Source organism: Melozone crissalis, unplaced genomic scaffold (assembly GCF_028551555.1).
Source record: "Melozone crissalis strain CALT ecotype California unplaced genomic scaffold, PUWL_Pcris_2 ptg000016l_1, whole genome shotgun sequence".
NCBI lineage: Eukaryota > Metazoa > Chordata > Aves > Passeriformes > Passerellidae > Melozone > Melozone crissalis.
Genome location: NW_026535794.1, coordinates 24010480 through 24032018, shown reverse-complemented (window position 1 = coordinate 24032018; position 21539 = coordinate 24010480). Strand labels below are relative to the sequence as shown.

The 21539-nt window shown below is 41.4% G+C and overlaps 1 protein-coding gene across 5 annotated transcripts in view; it reads right to left on the bottom strand.

Moving 5' to 3' along the window:
* The window catches only part of ANKIB1 (ankyrin repeat and IBR domain containing 1), an 89006-nt gene extending 67950 nt beyond the window's left edge, over window positions 1-21056 (bottom strand). For 3 of the 5 annotated variants that reach the window (XM_054273451.1, XM_054273456.1, XM_054273455.1), the window contains exon 1: window positions 20783-21056. The gene's annotated coding sequence lies outside the window, so the exon portion shown is untranslated. Of the gene's footprint in view, window positions 1-20245; window positions 20265-20542; window positions 20609-20782 lie in introns of those variants that run through there. The other 2 variants (XM_054273452.1, XM_054273454.1) reach the window with 2 other exon arrangements.
* Between the last annotated feature and the right edge of the window lie 483 nt (window positions 21057-21539).

The window sequence follows — 21539 nt, the reverse complement described above, 5'->3', positions numbered from 1 at the left end:
AATATTATACAGGCTTAATATTAGAAAGATTTTCAAGAGCCAAAGTAGTTTTACCCAAGTAGTAAAATCTTTATCATTTTAGTAGAGAAGTTCTTCTTTAACTATTTCCATGAAGCTTTTACCAGAAGTAACTGCACAGGCACTGGGATCATAAATAACTGTACAGACATGGTGCCTGATGCTTAGTGGAACTTTCCCTGTGATCACATGCAGGGGTCACGCTGAAGCTAGAGAAGACAGTAACAGCACTCATGCCATTTCTCCTATGCTCTCACTATTCCTGCTGGCAGCCAGATAAGACAGTGGAAAAAGAGCAGCAGAAGTAACAAGCCTGGCTGAACTGCCAGGAGCAAGAAAAATGCAGGAAACAAAGGAAAACAGCAATAGGTTGAAAGGAGAAAGGACTCTACACAAACTTTGCTCGTCCATGGGCCATTGTCATGTGAGACAAATAAGGCAGAACTAGTTGGTGTTTATTTTAACTAAAGGACATATTAATAATAGGCCTACACAACTAGGGGAATTGTGATTATCCTGACCAAACATTCCTTATTCTGGCTTGGTTTTTTTTATTTCTAGGAAAGAGCTGAGGCTGAATAAGTCTCTTATGATTATTTTTTTTCTGCTGAATCTTTCTAAGATTGAGTCTTATCAATACAATGCCCCCTCCAGTCAGGACAAGGAAGTTTCCTTCAGAAAGAAAGAGAAATATAAACTAACAATTAATATTACTACCCTTCCTGACATCCAAGCTTAAGGAAAAGCAAATCTTACAATGTGCTTTAAAGTTAGTATTTATATGAAAAATCTAAGCCATAAGCAAAGAAAGTAGATGTTCCATGATAGAAATAAAAGATTTTTTTAATTTTAATTTTTCTTCGTTCTTTTCACAGCTAATGTTGCTGAGAAGTTTGGGAGCATCAGCTGGGAAGTTTTTTGCTCACTCCTGGCTGGCATAAACTTCAGCTCACATGCTCAAAGAATATTACAGAATCACAGATGCAGTATTTTTTTAAATCATTCTTTTAGAAGTCTTGTTCCGCTTATCTCTTACAGTCTTCTTAAATAGCAAAACTTTGATATAAACCCCATACTTTATATTCAGAACCACAACATCCAGGTCACCAGATTCTTACATCTTGTGTCTGCTGGAACATTTCACTATTGCATCCACTGTTTCAATTTCTTATTATGCCTGAAAACAAAAAACTCTCTGTTCATGCAGAAATGTGTCATAACAATAAAAGAGCATCTGTGCTCCAACAAATCCAGTGGCATTTGTACTGGCTAAGCCTAACCAGTTTGCAGTAAATTTTCATCTTAAATTACTGCAATACAATTGTAGAAAGCTAGGATGGTTTTGTTTTACTGGTTTAGCACACAGACTACATAATACTTCACATAATCAGCCTATATAATCAAATTATTAATCCTTCAAAATATTTTAACAGTTTTCCACTTTAACAGCAATTTTCATAAGAGTGAATTAAGCCAGATCCAGACATCTCTTTGGACATCATCCTGTGGTTATACTAACAGATAAAGGCAGGCAGACAAGGCTGCTCAAAGGTATCTGAGGCAAGATATAATCTCAGCCAGACTTGATGATCTGAAACTATTATGTCAAAGCAGTGTCTGACCTAGGTAAATGGCTACTTGATACAGTGAAGGATAAAGATGTAGAACAGCAGATTCTAGATGAAAACTACTGCCCAGATTTGTGAAACTGTCCATGATTTTCCAGAGAAGAAAGAGAACAAGTTTTTAGGTACTGAGAAGTAAAGAATCCTTGATGGCAGTAAGGGCTCCTATCCTCTAATAATCTGCTAAGGGAATAAATTTCTTTAGACCAGCAACTTAGTGATTGATCTTGTTCTGAAATCAGAAATCTCTATTCAACACTTTTATTTACTCCCGAGTCTTCTTACTTTTTGCATCCACAGTGTCCAATGCTTAAAAAATTGTAATAGATTCTTGGAGCCAACGTGTTCTTGAGATTCTCAGTTCGATTGATTTTCAGTTTGGAAATTTGAAAAATTACCTGGCAAAAAAAAAAAAAAAAAGCCTACAAAAGTAAAACCTTTAATGTTTTATAGCTCCATCACACAACTTAAAAAAGAGGAATTACAAAAGTATGAAACAAGCCTTTACAAAACTAAAAAAGCAAAACCTACAGGGTTTTTTTTCAGCTCTGTAGATTTAGAAGGGTTGTGGCATAAATTAAAAATTAGGTCTGACAAAGACTGGTAAGAATCCTCTGCTGTTTTGGAAGTTATTTCAGACTGACTTGTAAAAAAAAAGTGTTAATTCTCAAAAATAAATCTGAATTTTGCTTAGGAATAAATATCTGTGACTCTAAATGAGGAAAAAGCTAGTTTATTCCTACTTTGAAAGAATTTGATTCCTAACAGCAATTCTGTTTCAAGACATTAGCTAAGGCAAGCTGAAAATTATTTTCATTACATACATACTCAAATGTTATTAATGATAACTAGATAATATAATTATCTCATTTACCACTTCTACTATTTATATGTCAACATTTTAATAATTAATACAATTTATTGTGCACTTTCATGAAACAGCTTCATATCTGATTCGCAACCAAATTTCTAATTGTTTTAGACCTCGCAAATAAAAAAATCAAACAGACAATATATAACTTCTAGAAGTTTGTCGTTACTAATATATGCATTTTTATTTCCCATTTAGTTTTTAAGTATTGTAAACATAATAATGGCTATACTGAATCAGAGAATTCCATGTCTTCTCATCTCATTCCTCATCCAGAGTTAACAGCAGAGTGTACCAATGAAAAGTACAAAAACTGGGCAAGAATAGATACACACTTCTACACAACATTCTCCCAGTCTCCAGCAATTTACCACTTACGAATTTTTGAGGTAGATATGCTATTATATTAATAACCTGCATTGCATTTTTCTTCCACTATGTTGTTCAAAACCTCTCCAAATCTATGGAAAATTTTAACAGACAGAGCATCCTGAAATTTCACAGCTTAATTATTCATTGTGAAGAAATATCTGGTTTTAACTGGCAATTTGTTATTTCATTTTAACTGTCTACAAGAACTGAGAGGCAGACAGCAAAGAAACTTTCCATATTTGCTCTCTCCATTCCACTTGTGGTTTTAGAGATTTTCACCTTCTGTAGGTGATCACCCTTACATCATACAAATCTTTTGCTCTTTTACAGATTGATTAGCCCTGATTCTGAAGAAGTGGATTCTGTGCCATTTTTTGGATTATTTCTGCTTTTTCTGATCTATTTCCAATGCCACTAACATCTTTTTAATTTAGGACATGCAAAATGAATGGATTCACATCACGGCAGCATAGCTTCTATTTTGACACTTCATTTACTTTTTTGGAATGATACTAAGGACTAAGCTAATTTTCTTCAGAGTTTTATTATAACCTTGAGATCTTGTTTATGAACTGTAATAATTAAGAGGATAATATTCTATATAAATTTAGGACCCTTTTCTTTCCCCCAACCATATGACTCTTTCAGCTTTAGCTATATTGAATTTTATATCCACCACTGTGTCTCATAAAATACTTTTGCAGTGGGCCCTGTTTGTAGTAATCACTGATTACCATCTTTTTAATATTATTCATCCTCACATGCAACAGCAGAGGTCCTAGCACTGATCTACATGGGATTCTATCAGTAACCTTCCACCACTGTGAAAACTGTCTCTTTATTTCCACCCATATCCATAACCATCTTTAGACCAATCACTTCTGCATGCAATGGATCCTTGCTCTTTCCCAAAGCTGTTTGGATTGTTTAAGACTTCTAAGTAAGGGATCATGGGATACAACACTTGAAAATTCAACCAGATTATACAAATGTATTTTGCCAACTTCTTAAAAGAATTTAAGTAAGTTTGTGAGATCAGATTTTTCATTATGGTATTAGATTGACAGATCCTCAGGACATCACATTTATCGACATGTCTGCTAATTATTACATCATATTACATCATTTCTACTAATATTCCAGGAACAGCTTAAGGCATCTGTTGTCCAACAAGCCTGTCTTGGAATTTTTTAAAAATTGCATCATGTTAACCCCTCTCCAGTAATCAGTCACAAAATTAAGTTCTTAAGAGAGAGGCTAAATATGACAAAATGCAGAGGGGCTGCACAGATTTAATTAACAAAGAAAATATTATTTTCTAAAGAAAATAATATTTGCACTGAAAAAATAACCCAAACCAGAATTTTCATAGTTTCTCCCCAAGATTCAACACAGACTGTCGGTTATGAGATTAGACCTACAAAATCAGACCCTGGCTCTCATCACCAAGTACCTTGGCAAATGATACTTGATTATGGGATGATGTCTGCTAAACTCCTTTTACCTTGCTAGAGGTTTCCAGCCAGAATGCAGGAAACCTCTAAAGTGCATCCAAAATATTTTTTTACATTGAGATGGAATAGTGATATTCTGTCATTTAAGAACGTTGAATTATTTTAGACTTCCCTCTCCATTTTCTCGTGAAAGACACCTTTCTCTCAGAAATGCTGAATTAATTATCAAGGAAAGACTATAGCTAGATGCTATGAAGGAGAGAGGAAAGCATAAGCAGTCTTGCTCTGGCAAAGTTCAAAATATCACATATGCAGACCTTGCTTCTTTTTACTCCTCTCTACTTCACTGCAACAATAAATAAAAGGAAACTTCCTCCCAAAACTGCCTCTCTTCCACCAATTTTACTGTTCTCAAGAGCTTCTGTTGTCTGTAAAGCTTGTCACTCTCTTTACTGCTCTTCACTTTATGTTTCCTGGGGAAGAACAAGGAGACACCTCATAGAAAACCCTTGCATAGCATTTAATCAACTTTCCCAATATGATATTTCAATTTTTTTACTTTGAACTAGAATACTGCAGCCTAAAAAAGGGGAATCCATTATAAAAAGGTTTAGATTGTAATTGGCAGTTATTCTGGACTGTCATAGAACCAGATCACCTGAGGTACCAGATTCACATCTGTTCAATCTCAGATTGCTAATGGTCACATGGGTAATGCCTCCCTCCTAAGCAAAAGCTTTTGGCTCGGTATCCAGTACCCAAGGTTCTCTGATGCCTTGCCCACACATTGACCCCTGTATATTGCCCAGATATTGGTCGGATGTTTCTGTTGTTTGGGGTTTTTCATGGAAAACTGCTGCCTTACCTTTGTTTACAGACGGTTACTGTGCCAGCAAGCAAGCAATCTGAAAAGCAGCATTCACTAGACCTATATTCCCTTTGTTTCTAATACTCCTTGCTCACATCTCCAGCTACTATCAAAATACATAATGGGGAGTTCACACAGTTTATGTTCATGACTGCCTCTGTTCCATCCACATCTGCTTCACAGAGTTCCCAGAGTCATAAGAAAAGAATGACTGAGAGTGCTGAAGCACAGCTACCTCACCCATGGATCTGGTACTTCTGGTTAGGTAAGGTGACTTTTAGGACCTCTGTGTCCCTTATTTCCTGCTACATGAGACAGGGAGGTCCTGCAGAACAGAAAGATCCAGGTCACCCTCCTGAGGCAGGAGGTGTCAGTGACACTGCACAGGAGGCTCTCAGCCAGCGCTATTTCCGAATGCCGCTCACAAAGTCACAGAGGACACCTGCACATGGGCTTTCCCTGCTGTGGTGGTGCTGCTGGGACTGGGACAGCATTCCCTCCCTGCTGCCTCCACAGCTAGACTGCCTCCCCACAGAAGGGAAGGCTTTAAAGTCTACCAAACGCAACTACAAAGCAGTGACAGCAGATATCCAGCCCAAGATGGTGCACGGCCACCTGAGACTATGGAATCCAGCCTGCTGATGTAGAAGAGCGAGTTTACTGCTGCCTGTTAAGTCAGCAAGTTTTTCAGCTTGACAAGCCCATTCAGCCTCCTCTACCATGACTCATGAAGCAGTTCTTGCACAGCCTGACCTATGCCTAGGAAAAGTTCAATCATCAATCCGGCATTTACTAGTACTAGCAAACTTATATTGGCTGTCCAAAAATGAGACAGAAATCCACTGGGGTAGGTCCAAGAATATACAATTTGTTAAAAGAAAAATCCCACAGCCAGTTGCTGAGATTTGCAGGAGCAAAGACAAGCAGTGGCAGACGAGACAGAAGCTGGGGGAACCAGCTGTATTAGTCTCAGCAGCTTGCAGAGCTGTGATGCTCAGGAACCCCTTGGTGACTGCCTTATGAAAAACCTGCTCCAGTGCCAATGTAACACACAGGTACTTATTTAAGAATAGTTTTTTCTGCTTGTAAAGCAAAAGGCACTACAAGAGAACATGCCCAACCCCCACTCTCCACCAGAAAAAAGCCACAAAAAATTGCATTTCTTTTTCCTTTATACTACTTATTCTCTTGGGTTGCTCTCCTCCCCGGGACTCACTTCCCTGCCCAGAGCAGTGTGGGACCTCTATCAGACTTCGCTGAAAGCTTCAGAATTTAGAAAGTAATTTTTATAGTTACTATGAAGCATGCACTTAAGCAAGCTGGAGATCTGCCTCCAGTATCTTTTGGTGACACAAATGTTGCTTGAGAAACTTACACTGTAGTTTCTTAAGTGGTTTTAATTGACACCAGAGCTGATACTGCCCTTTTTGTTTCTGATCCACCCCCTCGGTTCATCCATATTTCCACAATTTCCCTTGCTGGTTTATTTTGGTGACTGAGAAGCAGAATAGATCTGACTCAGATTAATTCCCTCTTCTGGGTTTTCTTTCTGGATACTGATGGTCCAAACAGTCAGAGCATGGCAGCAGTGATAGGAAGGCAGGACCATTTGTACCAGTGCATACTGTATGGAGTGGAAATACTTTCAAAACAGTGTTTACTCATACTGAAGTGCAGACAGAGGCAGAAGCACCACCAATGTGCAAACTGTGCAAAGCCCATGGCTGGGTGCTAGAGGCGAGGCAGTACCACTGCATTAGCTACAGTCAAACAGTTTTCATGAAATTTCTTTTGTAGTCAAGCATTATTTTATCAGCTGTTACTCTGACAGCAGCCATACACTCAGAAAGGGATAATGGATGGAGCATGAACTAGAAGATGTTGCTGGGTGGAGTGGGAGACTGCAGAGCAGGCATCACAGTACCAAATAGAGCACTGGCTGCTGCAAACTGCACCTAAGCCTGCAAAAACCCACGGTGGGCAGTGTACAAAAGAGTATCAAATTATATAGGACACAAACTCACAACAAATAACTGATATGGCAACTTCACCTCAGCCCTTTACAAAAATGTCAGCAAAACAGGTACCCCTGTCTGAGTCCAGTTTAATTTCACAAAGCAAAACCTCACATGATTGTTAATAGCAGCAGCTGATGCTGTTCAGATGTCTGACACTACGCAAGCAAGACCTGTGTGGAAAGACAACTACAATCCCTCTCAAACAGGCAGTGAAAGGACAAAGGTGTGCTTGCATTTACTAAAGGGAAAAATTCAAGCCCTGACAGTCAAAAAGCAGGTATTGGTGAAAAAGGTTTAGTGTAGCTGCAGGGGCTCAGCAGGACTCCAGTGAGAACAAAGTCTACTAAACTAGCACAAAGCTTTTTGAACAAATACAGTCTTGAAGGGCAGAGAGATGAGAAATATATCTAATTTAGTCCCTCTCCACCTGCACTTTGGGAAAGAGAGATGTTTAAGAATAGTATCTTCCTTCCCCCCTATAATGTTAATCCTGTTGCATCATATTTCATAATATACTCAAAGCTTGCTGGGAGGAAAAATCCATGGAGTTGATTTTTCAATTGCTGCTAGACATGAAGAAACAATACTTTATTAGTAGGGTTGAAATATTCATTAGAGGATTTCAGTTCTAAGGTCTTCTGAAAATTCCAACAGGCACAAACAGCTTTAAAAATCTACTCTGGTATCACTCTATGTACTCATACAGCACCCTGCACAGCAAGAAGGATGTTTCAATTGCACTAAACTACTCTCTAGAAAATACAGAAGGCAAAAAAAGCAATAGACCAGAAATGAGAGAAATGGAAGACTATTTGTTATAAAGTAAGAAGTATCTCTGAAGCAAGCATCTAACCGCTTAGAAACCAGCCATAACGAACAATATACAGTAATCAAAATATACTTCTATAAAGAGAGGAAATAAAGAAAAGAGACTCCCTTTTCAAAGGTCTGAGTGGTTTGCATGAAAACTGATTGTGTTGCAATAGAAAGGCATGAGGCTGGAATGTTCCAGGAAACAGGGATGATGAAACCACCTACTCTAAAAGGCATATACTCCACCTATGCAAAAGCTTGCTCATTTTTTCAGGATGTAATCAAGTGTCTGAGTGATATGGAAATCTTATTTCCTAATCAATTAGAATGGCAAACTGTATTTTTAAAAGCCCAAAACTTTGCATTTTGAAGCCTCATATCTCATTGAATCAATTTTGAAAACAGAATACTGCTCTCATATCTTCAACTCTGTGTGGATAGATTTTAAAGCCACTTTCATTTCATAGAATGTAGCAGATTTAAGTAAAAATGATTTGTTATCCCTCAACTGTAGGGAACTGGGGCCACAATATACAATTATTGCATCAGAACATTTCTGGTGTGCCCTCAGCTGTTTGGATACAGCAGTGAGGTGGGCAGTTTAGAAAGAGAACAGGAATCATCAGAGTTACAGTAAGCAGACTCAGGCAGTACTGGGGAAAATAAAGTATACAGTAACTAAAGCAAGGCATGATTAGGGTGGACTGTCTGGCTTTTAGGAATGTGAAAGGATTTAGTTTCACAGTAAGCCATGGGCAGACTGTTTCAAGAATATTTTTCTGTTCAAAGTTCATACTGAGGTTTTATGTTTCAAAAAACTTTTTTGAACACCTCCATTTAGCACTAACCCAGTGAGCTTTGATCTGAATGTCATCATTCCTTTGAAGAAGCTAAAACATGCTGAAGATTCACAGAAAATGCTGTTTGGTTTTCCTAGAAATTATATTATTCATACAGAAGTTATTCCCAAAAAATACATGAATTTGGATTGTAGGATTTCTTCCCTTGCACTCATGAGTAGATTCTAAAATTGAGAACATTTGTATATTTCCAAAATAATGAAGGACATAATTATCAGTAACTCTTCACAGCTACCCTAATACCACAACTTAAAACTGAAATTTATTCAGTATACTTTTCAGGCTTGTGACTAATTAAACAGAAATTTGACTCATTGTCTTCATCATCTATTTATATAGTAGAAAATTATACACATAGCTAGAAGAGGAGGGAGGGATAAAAAAGTTAACCAATCATCTTCTTAAGGACTTATTTCAAAACTCTGGTAATCTGTATTGATTTCTTACTCATATATACATGAAGCAAAATACATGCAGCAAAAAACCCCAGGATTTCTGAATGAACTTAAAAGGTATTACTATGAAATAAAGACAAATCAAGAGGCAACTTACATCACATTTATAGTAAAATAATGTGACTGTTTTATTAGGGTTTGCACACTTTACATTGCAAATACATCCAGAGTAACAAAGACTAAACCAAATTATCCCTTTTTAATTAAAGGTCACAACAAAATATTTTATACTAGAACATGCCTGTCTAACTCCTATTCCAGACAAGTGAATTTAACTTTCTAGTTAAGTAATAATAAACTTTCTTTATTAAGCGAGTACTTATAAACTTAAAGCAGCTTGCTTATTGAGAAAGTCTGAATTCATGAATTTTGGGGGGGAAAAAAAACCCAAACAAACCAACCACACAAAAAATACCCAACCTCAACAAACAAATAAAACCCAGAATAAGCCAGTATTACAATTACAATTATTAATTTATTTCATTGCCTGAAAGAATGCACCAGTAATTGCTCTACTTCTACTAATAGTAAGCCATATTACAGGAAAAAATGCCTGACATCCAACACTCTGGAAAAATATCTCATTAAGGATTAGTCTATTTCATGACAGACACGTGAAAATTCAAAACATTAAACTGATCACTTAAAATCTTTGACTACACAGAAGTCAGGTTAAAAATCAGGGTTTGAGCCATATAGTACTGTTTATTTAAGATGGCAATATTGTTCTCTTCTACAGAACTCCACAGCTCTCTGGGCCAAACACATCAGCTGGGTCAGAACCAGTTGTATGCAGAGGAGGAAGAAAACACTTGTGCAACCGTATCATGAGACATGGAGCAAGCACTTATTTACATTAGAAGGAACCTCTGGAGGTCAACAGCTTCTATCCTTTACTCAAGGCAATTCTTAGAGCTTCAAAGGCTCCTCAATGCCATTCTCACTGAAGTTCAGAGTATCTCCAAGTGTGGATACCCTACAGCCTCTTCAGACTATTTATCCCAACATCTGACCACCTCAATAATGATCATTTTTCCTAATGTCTAATTGGAACATCCCTTGCTTCAACTTCTTCGGTCGTCTCTAGCCCTATCACCAAGCTGCTCCAAGAAGAGTCTGGTTCTGTATTTTCTGTACCCTCCCATTAACTGAAAACAAGATCCACTGCCCTAGTCTCCTTTGAACAGAGGACACTCAGCTGTTCCAGCTTTTCTTCTTACATTATGTGCTTCTGTACCCTAATTATCCTGGCAGTCTTCCTCTAGGCCTGCTTCAGAACGTCAGCTCCTCTCCTAACCAAGAAGCACAAAACCAGACACTGTTTTTGATGCCGTCACACAAATGTCAAGCTGACAGAAATACTCACTTCTCCCAGAGACTGGCTTGCTCAAAGGTACCTTGCTGACTCACATTGAGCCCAGTGTCCAGCAGCAAAGTGACGTTGTTTGCTGCGATGCCGCTCTCCAGCCATCAGCTCCCAGCCTGTTCTCCTGTGCAGAGTTATTCTGTTCCTGTGTTCACATTGTGCTGAACACCAACCCCAGGGTTCTTGTCAGCCCATTTCTCCAGCCTGTCAAGGTCTCTCAGAGGAGCAGCCCTGCCCTCCAGCCCACATAACTTTGGTGTCATCAGCAAGCTTGCTGACAGTGCACTCCATCACCTCATCCAGGTAGTTAATTAATATCATAAATGCAAAGCTGAACTACTTAATTTTACTGAATACTAATTATCATGTCCTGAAAAGGATAAAGGACTTCCATGCAGTTTGATTTTAACTAATTAACAGGTTGGTAAATGGGATGTTACAAAGAACTTGTACTTCAACGCACAAGTCACCAAATAAAACCTCTTCAGTATTTTTTTTTAATGGGCAGTTTGCACTTGGTGACTCACTGAAATAGCTCCAATGAAAGATTTCTCTCCAACACATCCTTCTAAATATGGAGAACTAAATACACAAAGTATCTGTGTCAGTGACTCTCAAGAAGTCTGGGAAAAGGGCCTAAATTAACAGCCATTGTATATTTATACTGCAATAAGCTACAGAGCTGTTAGTAATGTCTCAGTACTGCAGGCTGTGTACTTCCATACACAAACTTTCAGGGAATGCAAGTAACAGGAATTCTTTCAGAAAGAACAAATGCTTTGTCTTAAATATTCTAACTCACAATGCTTCACAGACCTAGATTATTTGCTAGTACAATTTTGCAGTAGATCTATTTCTACAGAATAAATGTGCCGGATCATTGCTGAAGAACATGATAGTGTTTCGCTATCATGAAGTCTGCTATGCAGCTGGATCTCAAGATTTGAGCTTTAAAACATCAAAATCCCCAATCTATGGATATATAGATAACTCCATCAGTCTATGAAGAATTTTAAAATGTATAACCTGCATTATTAGTGCAGCTGGAACTTTGGTCTTCATAGTTTAGTAAGTACATATTTCTGCAGTTTCTTCACAACATTGATGAGATTCACCATTTTTCATTCAAGAAATTAACAATTTATTTTCTGGGCTCTACTCTGCCAGAACATTTCTACATGTCTATCTGTAGTCCTTCAACATAGGAGAGATAAACAGAGATGAACACATTTGCTTGTCCCTCAATTGCTTAGAGATCTAAAACACAACAGAGCCACCTGGATTAAAAAATAAAAAATGCTAAAAAAAAATGACAATTCTGCAAGTAATTTACAGAGGCAAAAAATAAATAATATTTTTTTCCTTAATGAGAAAAAAAAATACTTATGGGGAAAATTCCATTGCAACAACATTTACAGGTTGCTACTGTCAAAAATTAGTCCTGATTTGTGCATCCAGCCTTGCACATCTTACACACAACGTAACTAACAGAAATACAAAGAAAAACACACAACTGCATATCACAACAGTACAGCAACAGCCAAACCCTTCGTAGAGAGAAGAGTTCATTAATAAACTACAACTGTCCTACAATTCCTATTCTTAAGTCTACAATAAATTTGAATAGTACCAGTATTTGATGTATTTTATTTGCAAAAACATTGACAAGTATGTATCATGACATTTTCTCATAGTTTTTCAGCTATTTCTCCAAAGACTGGTTTATAACATTTCAATCATCATCAGCAGTGCTTCATCTGAGCATCCTAAAAAAATATACTATTGGGTTTTTTTTAATACAGTCAGTTTTGAGTTTCTACACAACATTTTTGTGCCATTTTGTACCACAATACCTGTAACAAATATACCATTTATAACTTTGTCATCAAAAATTCCTCTCAGAAATCCATTTGATATAAAAGGGCAGGGGGGGCATTGCTTATCTCAACTAACATCTATTGAACTTCCCTGAAGCAGAAATTTTAAGTGGACTAAAAGTAATAAATATCAAATAGAATTTTCTCCTCAAACTTATTTCATTTGTAGTAATTTACAACCAAGGTCAAAACCAGGACACAATGTTCCTACCATCTCCTAAAGTACCTGCTGTAAGAACAAGCAGGGCTTGTTTAAAAAGCAGAATTATAAACTAGGAAAATCTAATTATTTTCTCTATGCTAAATTCCAGGAAAAGTGATCATCAGGTGAAGTACCTGTGGCAGAGAATCAGTTTCCAACTTATGTCCATTTAATCACAATTGATCAGAGGCCATATAAACCAGTCAAGAAAAATGCCATTAAAACATATATAATTAGCATTATACATTAAGTGTATTTTCCCCCAAAAAGCTTTGAAACCTCCAGAACTACATCTTTCCTCAAGGAAGGTGGGGATGGGAAGGTGGAAGTGAGAGATTACTAACATCCCTATAGGACATTTTACAAAAGTAATTATTTCAATTAAGACCGTTACCATAAAAATTAAACTGTGTAAGAATTTTCACAATTAGACACAATAATTTTTATCGCTTTTCCACTAAGTTATATCACAGGCTACCCCTAGCTGACATGCTGCTGACCAAAGCCCCAGGTTCTTTTCTGGCAGGCAGCTTCCCAGCACTCATGCCATGCCTGTAGTGCTCCACAGGGCTGCTGTGACCCAAGGGCAGGATCCAGCTCTCACCCTTGCTGAACCTCATACCACTGGCCTCAGCCATCGATACAGCTTGTCCAGATCCTGCTGCAGAGCCTTCCTACCCTCCAGCAGAGCAGCACTCACACAGCTTGCTGACTAAGTTGCACTGGATCCCCTCTTCCAGATCACCAGTGAAGACATTCAATCGGACAGACCACAACAGGGAGCCTTGGGGAACACTAGTGACAGCCACCAAGTGGATGTAACTATTCACCATCACTCTGGGAGCCTGGACATCCACATACTGTTTTCTGCCCAGAGAAGAGTATGCCAGTGGAAACAGTTTCTCCAGGAGAATGCTGTGAGAAATGGTGTCAAAGGCTTTACTGAGGTCTAGGGAGACACCTTCTGCAGCCTTTTACATATCCACTAACCAGGTTACTCTGTCCAAGAAGATAAGCTTGGTCTAGCAGGACCTGGCTTTCAAAAACCCCTGGCTGTCCTGTATGTGCCATGGCATGGCTCTCAAGATGATCTGCTCCATGACATTCCCTGGCCCTGAGGTCACACTGACAGGCCTGCAGCTCTCCAGATCCTCCTTCCAACCCTTCTTGTACAAGACTGCCACATTTGCTAATCTCCAGTCACCTGGGACCTCCACCATTAACCAGGATTGCTGGTAAATTATGGAAAGTGGTTCAGTAAGCGCTTCTGTCAGTGCCATCAGTACCCTTGGGTGGATCCCACCCAGCCTCATAGACTTGAGAGTGTTCCAGTGGCATAGAATATCTCTGACCCTTTCCCTTTGGATTACAGGGCCTTCATTGTGCTCCTCATCCCTTTATTCCAGCTCAGGGCACTGGGTACCCAGAGAACAGCTGGTCATGCTATTAAAAACTGAGGAAAAGAAGGCTTTAAGTACCTCAGCCTCTTTCCTTATCTTTTGTCACTTTGTTTGCCCTCTTATCCAATAAAGGATGAGCAATCTCTTAGGCCTTCCTTTTGTTACTGGTATATTAATAGAAACACTTTTTATCAACTTTTACAGCAGTAGCCAGATTAAGTTCTGATTGGCCCTTCTAATTTTCTCCCTGGATAACGTCATGATATCCTTGTAGTCCTCCTGAGCTGCTGGCCCATTCTTCCAGAGGCCACAGACTCTCCAGTTTCTCCTGATCTCAAACCAGAACACTGTTCAGTCAGGCTGGTCTTCTTGCCCAACAGCTCTTCTTTAGGCAAATGGGGACAGCCTGCTTCTGCACTTCTAGGATTTCTTTATTCAAAAATGTCTATCCTCCCTGGACTTCTCTTCCTTTTAGGAATGCCTCCCAAAAGTTTTTCAACCAGTCTCCTCAATACGCTGGTCTGCCCTCCAGAAGTCCAAGGTAACAGCTCTGCTGACTCCCTCCTTACTTCTCCAAGAATTGAAGACTCTGTAATTCCACAATCACTGTGCCCAAGAGTCTCCAATCATCACATCACCCACAAGTGCTTCTCTGTTTGTGAACAGTGAGTCCAGCAGGACACATTCCCTAGCTGCCTTACTCGCCAACTGTGTCAGGAAGTTCTCTTCCAGACTCAGGGACATGCTTCCTCTAGACTGTTTCCTCTCTACTGCATTGTACTTCCATGAGACAGCTGGAGATTTGAAGTTCCCCAGGAGAACAAGGACTAGGGATAGTAAAACTTGTCACAGCTGCTCAGAGAATATTTTGTCTGCCTCTGCAAGCTGGCTAGATGTAAGAGACTCCCAACCAGGATATCTGCACTGCTGGCCTTACCACTGATTCTCACCCATCAACAACCCTATTGGCACCACAATTAAGCTCTAGAGAATCCCAGCACTCCCTAAAACACAGGGCAATTCCACTGCTTCTCCCTCCTTGCCTGTCCCTTCTGAAGAGTTTACAGCCATCCACTGCAGCCCTCCAGTTGTGAGTCATCACACAATGACCAGTTTCCTTAATGACAATTATACCATAATTTTCCTGCTGCACAATGGCTTCCAGCTCCTCCTGTTTGTTGCCTGTGCTGCATGCACTGGAGCAGAAGCACTCCAGTCAGGCTATTTATACCACCACCTTTTTTGGGGAAGAAGTCCTAATTCCTGTATGACCAATCTCAGATGCTACTGTGGTTTCTAACACATGGATAACTACTGGTCTTTGCTGCCACATGAATCTTTATTCCCTGTTTTCACTGAAATGGAAGATCAAAAGACATCACTAGCACACCGTCCCTCAAACATGGGTGTGCTGCCCCCAGGCTTATCTCTAGTGAGCCTGGTTTTATCAGTTTCTCCCTTCAAGTCTAGTTTAAGCTTTTCTAATGAGCCCTTCTAACTCCTGTGCAAAGATATTTTTCTCCCTTTGAGGTGTACACGGCTGTCACCAGAAGGCCTGGCAACATCGTCATCATTCCCTGCAACTGGAAGGACAGAGAAGCACACTACTTGTGCTCCTCACGCCTTAACCCAGCCCCTGAAGTCTCTATTCATTGCCCTCATACTTCTTGTTACAACTTCACAGCTGACTACCTGAAAAAAGAATAAAATCCATAATGGATATTAGTCTGAGTGTCATACCAGGATAGGACACTTTCTCCCCACATCTTTAACCCAGGTCTCAGGGAAGCAAGAGACTTCCCTGAGAAGTGAGTCCTTCTCTTTGAGCCTTCTGCTCCCTTCAGAAGGGAGTCTCCTGTGACAATGAGCCACCCTTTTTGCTTTGTGGGAGCAGATTTGATGCAGGGTACAGGTCAAGTGAACCTTGGCAGCACCAAGCTAGATGAACCATCATCCTTGTTGCTGGTTTCACATGCAGAGGCTCTTAAGTATTACGTAAGGGCATTTGGGAAGGTAAGGCAGCCACAGAAGAGACACACCTCTATGGCATTGGGCAGGAACTTGTCATCATTGCCCCATACCCCTTAAAGTCACTGCACTCAGCTGGGCAGAAAGCATAGGGAGTCTTCCACATCAGCTTTACTGCAAGTTCTTCAGGTGTGTCAAAATGGTAATCACAAGCCACTGGGAAGCTCCTTTAAGTAGGGAAAATCCTCAAGAAATTTAATGAATTCTTTTCCAACATAGGAGCCTGCACATAAAAACTATTTTATACAGAATTAGTAATATAATGCCTCAGTTGTGACTATGTAATATATAAACTACACTAAGTTATTGTCAAAGAATAATGTTACTATACTGAAGGCTGTGTGCAAACATTGATTTCTAGGTGTAAGTTTATGCACCAAATATATACCTTGCTTTTAGAAGATTAATTTTGTCCCCTGCTCTTCCTTGTCGGTACAGAATTAAACAGTAAAAGTTACAAGAGTAACTTTCTTTGCAACACTGTAACATGGCTGTTTGAAAACTCCCACCCATCCCATACTTTAACTGCAATTATCCTCAGACAGGAAGAGTTCAGAATTTACCTCATTTATAATACAAATCTAAAGAAACCATCAAATGAAAATCTCTCTTGAGCAAGTTCAACAAACCCCCTTAAAGAAAATTCAAGAATATTAGTAGTACTACAAATAAGCTTTAGGTCAAAAGAAATGTTTGCCTTATCTAAAACAGTTAAAAACTCTTGTTCCTTTTCCTGTAAAAACTCCTTCTTGTGGGCTTCCTTTATACACCTAAAGGTTGCAACAGTATCTCCTCAGAGCCTTTTCTTCTCCAAGGTGAGCAACCCAACCCTCTCAGCCTTTCTCCACAGGCAAGTGTGCTGTAAACAGCAGGCCTGTAGAAGGCATCACAAACTCAATCCTAGTCCGACACAGCTGGGGGAAAGCTAACAGCTCCTCATGAAAACAACAGCCTGCAACAGCAAAAAACAACTTGTTTCCCTGAGAAAGAATTCTACAGATTAAGGCTCTTTTCCTCCACCTGTTTCAATAATTCCAACTGTCTCAGCTTTAAGAATGAAAACAGTATCTCACAAACAACCCTTTCTTACGCATAAACACATTGTCCAAAACTGACCAATTACTACGACAGCTTGTTACCATAGACACAGGAGGGTTTATAAAACTCTATATAAAGGGATATATAAAATCAAGTTCTAGTTTTTTTTTGCTCCTTAAAAGGTTGTGCCCTGTCTCCCTGAAATGAGGTCAACAGCAACAGGAGAGCTGCTCTGTGTTTGTGTCCCTCCCCCAGACCTGCTCCCACAGGTTCATGTCTTTGCTGTTTGGGGGCCCCAAGCTGGATGCAGCATCCCCGCTGGGGTCTCTCCCACCAGGGCAGAGCAGAGGGGCAGAATCCCCTCCCTCACCCTGCTGGCCATGCTGCTTCTGATGCAGCCTGGGATACAACTGGCTTTCTGGGCTGCAAGTGCAGACTGCCAGCTTATGTCCAGTTTTTCATCCAAAGGTACTCTCGAGTTCTTGGCAGGGCTGCTCTCAACCCCTTCAGCCCCCAGCCTCTGTCAATACCAGGAGTTGCCCTGACCCAAATGGAGACCTTGCACTTGGCCTTCCACTGTCACAGACAAAGACTAATGTGTTTGTTTGCAATATTTCTGGAAGACATTTAGCAGTTATGAACAACAGTTGTTAAACATTAGCTAGACATCTCTGGCTTGAACTTTCAATGTAAAATGTAATATAATCTTGCATGAAATAATCTTTCCCCCTAAAATTTATACATAGGTGTGATTTCTATAATGCTCCATGGAAAACTACTTGGTACTGTATTTTGGAATGAGGAAGCAAAAGCAGTAAAAGTCTTGCCTAATGATAATGATGTTGAAAACAGAATTTTCCATGTCATTTTGAACATTTCAGAATTTCCACATGGCTGCTCTTCAAGTAAAACAGATCTGTCTTTGCTATGTGTCATTACCAATTATGCAAACACAGTAATATGATTAGAAACGTAACTGGTTCAGCACACGTATCAGTAACCTCCAGCTTCTCAATTTTCCCTCTTACTGGCATGAGTCACCTTAGCAAAGCTGACAAAACTTCAACAGTGACAACTGCCAACAGCAACCTCTAGTTATCAGATTCCAAGGAGAAGTTAATGAACTACTCAGGTAACGGTAACTACATGACATCTGAACAGCAAAAATAAATTCAACAAACAAAACCCCTCAAAAACAAATGAACAACCCCCCAATGCAAGAAAAACCACAACAAAAATATCCCCCAATACACAAAAGGATCCTAAAAACCCACAAATAAACAAAAATTAAAAAAAAAAATCACAAAACTTGTGAGCCAAACTAGTTAATGATTAATAAACAAAGCCCTACTACTGAAACAAAAAGAAACATGGTGATAAGCAATCACAGCAGAGATGTCACAGACCAGGAGAGATAAACTGTTCAGCACAGAATAAAACAACCATAGTGTTAGCAAGGTTTTTATACAGTGAACAAAAACATAATGACTTTTTCTAAAACCATTTTTATAGTTATTCCATTGAATAAAAGCTGACAGCTTTAGAAGGCATTCCTTTTCATATTTACATGCTTAGTTTTCTTTAATTTTCTGAAGTGTGTAGGCCAGATAGGAACACATAAGAGATACATATAAACTCACATGCCATCTGTAACTATGTCCAGGAAACTCCATGTTTTGGGCAATAAGCCAAATCATATACTTACATACATACATACCTAGTCCTATCTAGATGTGTATGGCACGAGCAAAAATAAAAGGGACTGCAAAAAACTTACTTGCCTAACTTTTGGGCTTTGGCTATTGCTACTTTTATTAGAGTGCCACTGTTGTAATCCTTCTTTTAAAATTAATCTTCATTCATAATAATCTGCTGACGCATATATACATGAATACAGAGCACCACCAACATTGTTTAGCTTTTCAGTAGACTTATAGCAATACTGTAATTCAGGAATAATAGACCGTATAATTAAAATATATTATTCTTTTGATTAAGGACTGAAGTAAAATTTGTTGAAGAAGGAATTGACAGAGCACAGGATCACAGAAAAGCCTGGAATTAAAGTTTTCAGAAGCCTCTTCTGTGATTTGTAAATACAAGCATTTACTCTTTCCACATCCACAAAAAAAAAAAAAAAAAGTTGCTATAAATTCTACCAATTTGCTTCTATGTAGAAACAAGTCACATGTTCTAAGTAGCTGAAAAACGCTGTTGCTTTCCTTATGACTAAAGCCTGTTTTCCCCCCCAAGGAAGAAGAGCAATTTTCCTCTGTACGCAAAAGAGATTAAAGAGAAATTAATCCACCACACTTCACACTGAAAATCAAAAAGATGAAAGTAAGGATAAAACAGCCATACATGTAAGGAAGACAGAGAGTCTCTTCTCGTTGCTAACCTCTGCAGCCAAAATCCTCTCAAAAGCTGTCTCTCTCTTTGGTGAATGTACTTAAATTACAGCACATTATTGATGTTATGGCTACAACTAAAGCTCCATTTCTGGAACTGGAAAGCACAGAAATGCACTCAAAGAAGGTGCAATCAAGGACGGTTAGTCATAATGGAGGGATCCATGCAAACAATTTAGGCTGTAGTATTAGTTCTTTACTCTGCCGAGAATGCTTTCGTGACTCTGTATATCCTCTGCATAATATATGAACAGTAAATAAGAGGTAGACGGACTAGTCATGAATTTAAGGGATTAATTTTTAAAAGTTGCACAATTTCCAGTATGTGCTCAGACATGCCTGGGAGAGGGATACTGCTACTTACATAAAACTGCTACGATATCAAGACTAAATTTTTTCCACTGGGTTAAAAAAGAAGAAAAAAAAAACCCCAAACCAGAAAAACCCCACACCCCCGGGATGGCGAGCGGTTAAATCCATTCGAGGGCTGCTCTGCCGGCGTTACCGAGGCAGGAAGCCAGGTCACTGTCACAGCTCGCCCCGCAGCACACGCTCCCACTCTGACCACTCACAGTTTTTCGCTTCTGCCTTCCAGGCAGGATTGCCCGGCTCCGAACAAGGCGGGCATGAGCCCAGCAGCGGGACCTGGCTGAAGCCAGGCCATCGGGCAGCTCCAAACTTTACCAATGTCCCGGCCGCCCCGGGGCAGCTGCCACCGATCCCCACAGCCGGCAGTTCCCGGGCGAGCCCCGTGCTCTCCGCCGGCCGAGAGCCCGGCCCGGAGGCGGCCTCTCTCCCCCCTATCCCCCGGCCCGGCAGCCCGCAGCTCCCGCCATCCTTTCCCCACAGCCAGCCCCGTGTGCACTAACCTCGGTAACCTGCCGCTTGTTTACCTCCGCACTCCGGCTGCTCCCTCCTCCCGCTCCCCTCGCCTGCCGACGGCACCGAGGCGCCCCCGGAGCCGCCTCCCGGGCCGGCCCCCCCGCGATGCGCGGCGCTGCCGACGCCCCGATGTGCGGAGCCTCCAGGCTTCAGCCGCGAGCGGGCTCCGCTGGCCGAGCCTTCCCGCAGCCCCCTCCCGAACCTCGCTCAGCGCCGCGGGCACTCACCGGCTCCTCACAGGGGCTCTCCCCGGCCCTTCCCGGCGCCTCCGCGCCCGCCACTCAGAGCTTCCATGTGCCCAGCGGCCGCTCCTCCCTGCCGCTCCACTCCGGGTACGGCGCCCTCTGGAGTGCCCGCTCCAGCGGGAGCCTCACGGGCAGCCGGGGCTGTCACTCAGCTCGCCGGGGCCCCCGGCGCGGGCACGGCTCTGCGGCTCCCGCCTGCTCGCTACCTCTTTGTTTGGCGGCGGCGCTGAGAGCTGCTGCCGGCGGCGCTCCGTGGGCCCGGGCGGCCGCTCCGCCTCGGCGCCTCCCCGCCCGCCAGCCGCGCCTCCTGCTCCCGGCCCGGCCCGCGGCCCCGGCTTGCTCCCTCCTTCTCCGCCCGCGGTCAACAACCGGCGGCGGCAACACAAGTTCAGGCCGCCGACCCGGAAACTCATCGGCAGCCGAGGCCCGCGGGGCTCCGACGGGAAGCGGATCCACCGCGCCGTGGGAGGGAGCGGGGCGGGGACGGGGCGGAGCAGGCCGGGACGCGGGGCCTGGGCGGCGGGCGCGGCGGGAGGATGCGGCGGGCAGGCGGCGGCAGGCGCCACCGAGGAAGGCAAGGCAGGCAGGCAGGGAGGGAGCGGGGCCGGGGCGCCCTCGCTCACCCCGGTCCCGGGGCGGTCCTCAGAGCGGGGGAGCCGCTCCCGCCCCGCGGGGATTCAGCGGGAGCGCCCCTCGGGGGCCGCTGCCCGGCGGCTTCTGGGCGCGGCCGGGGAAGTTC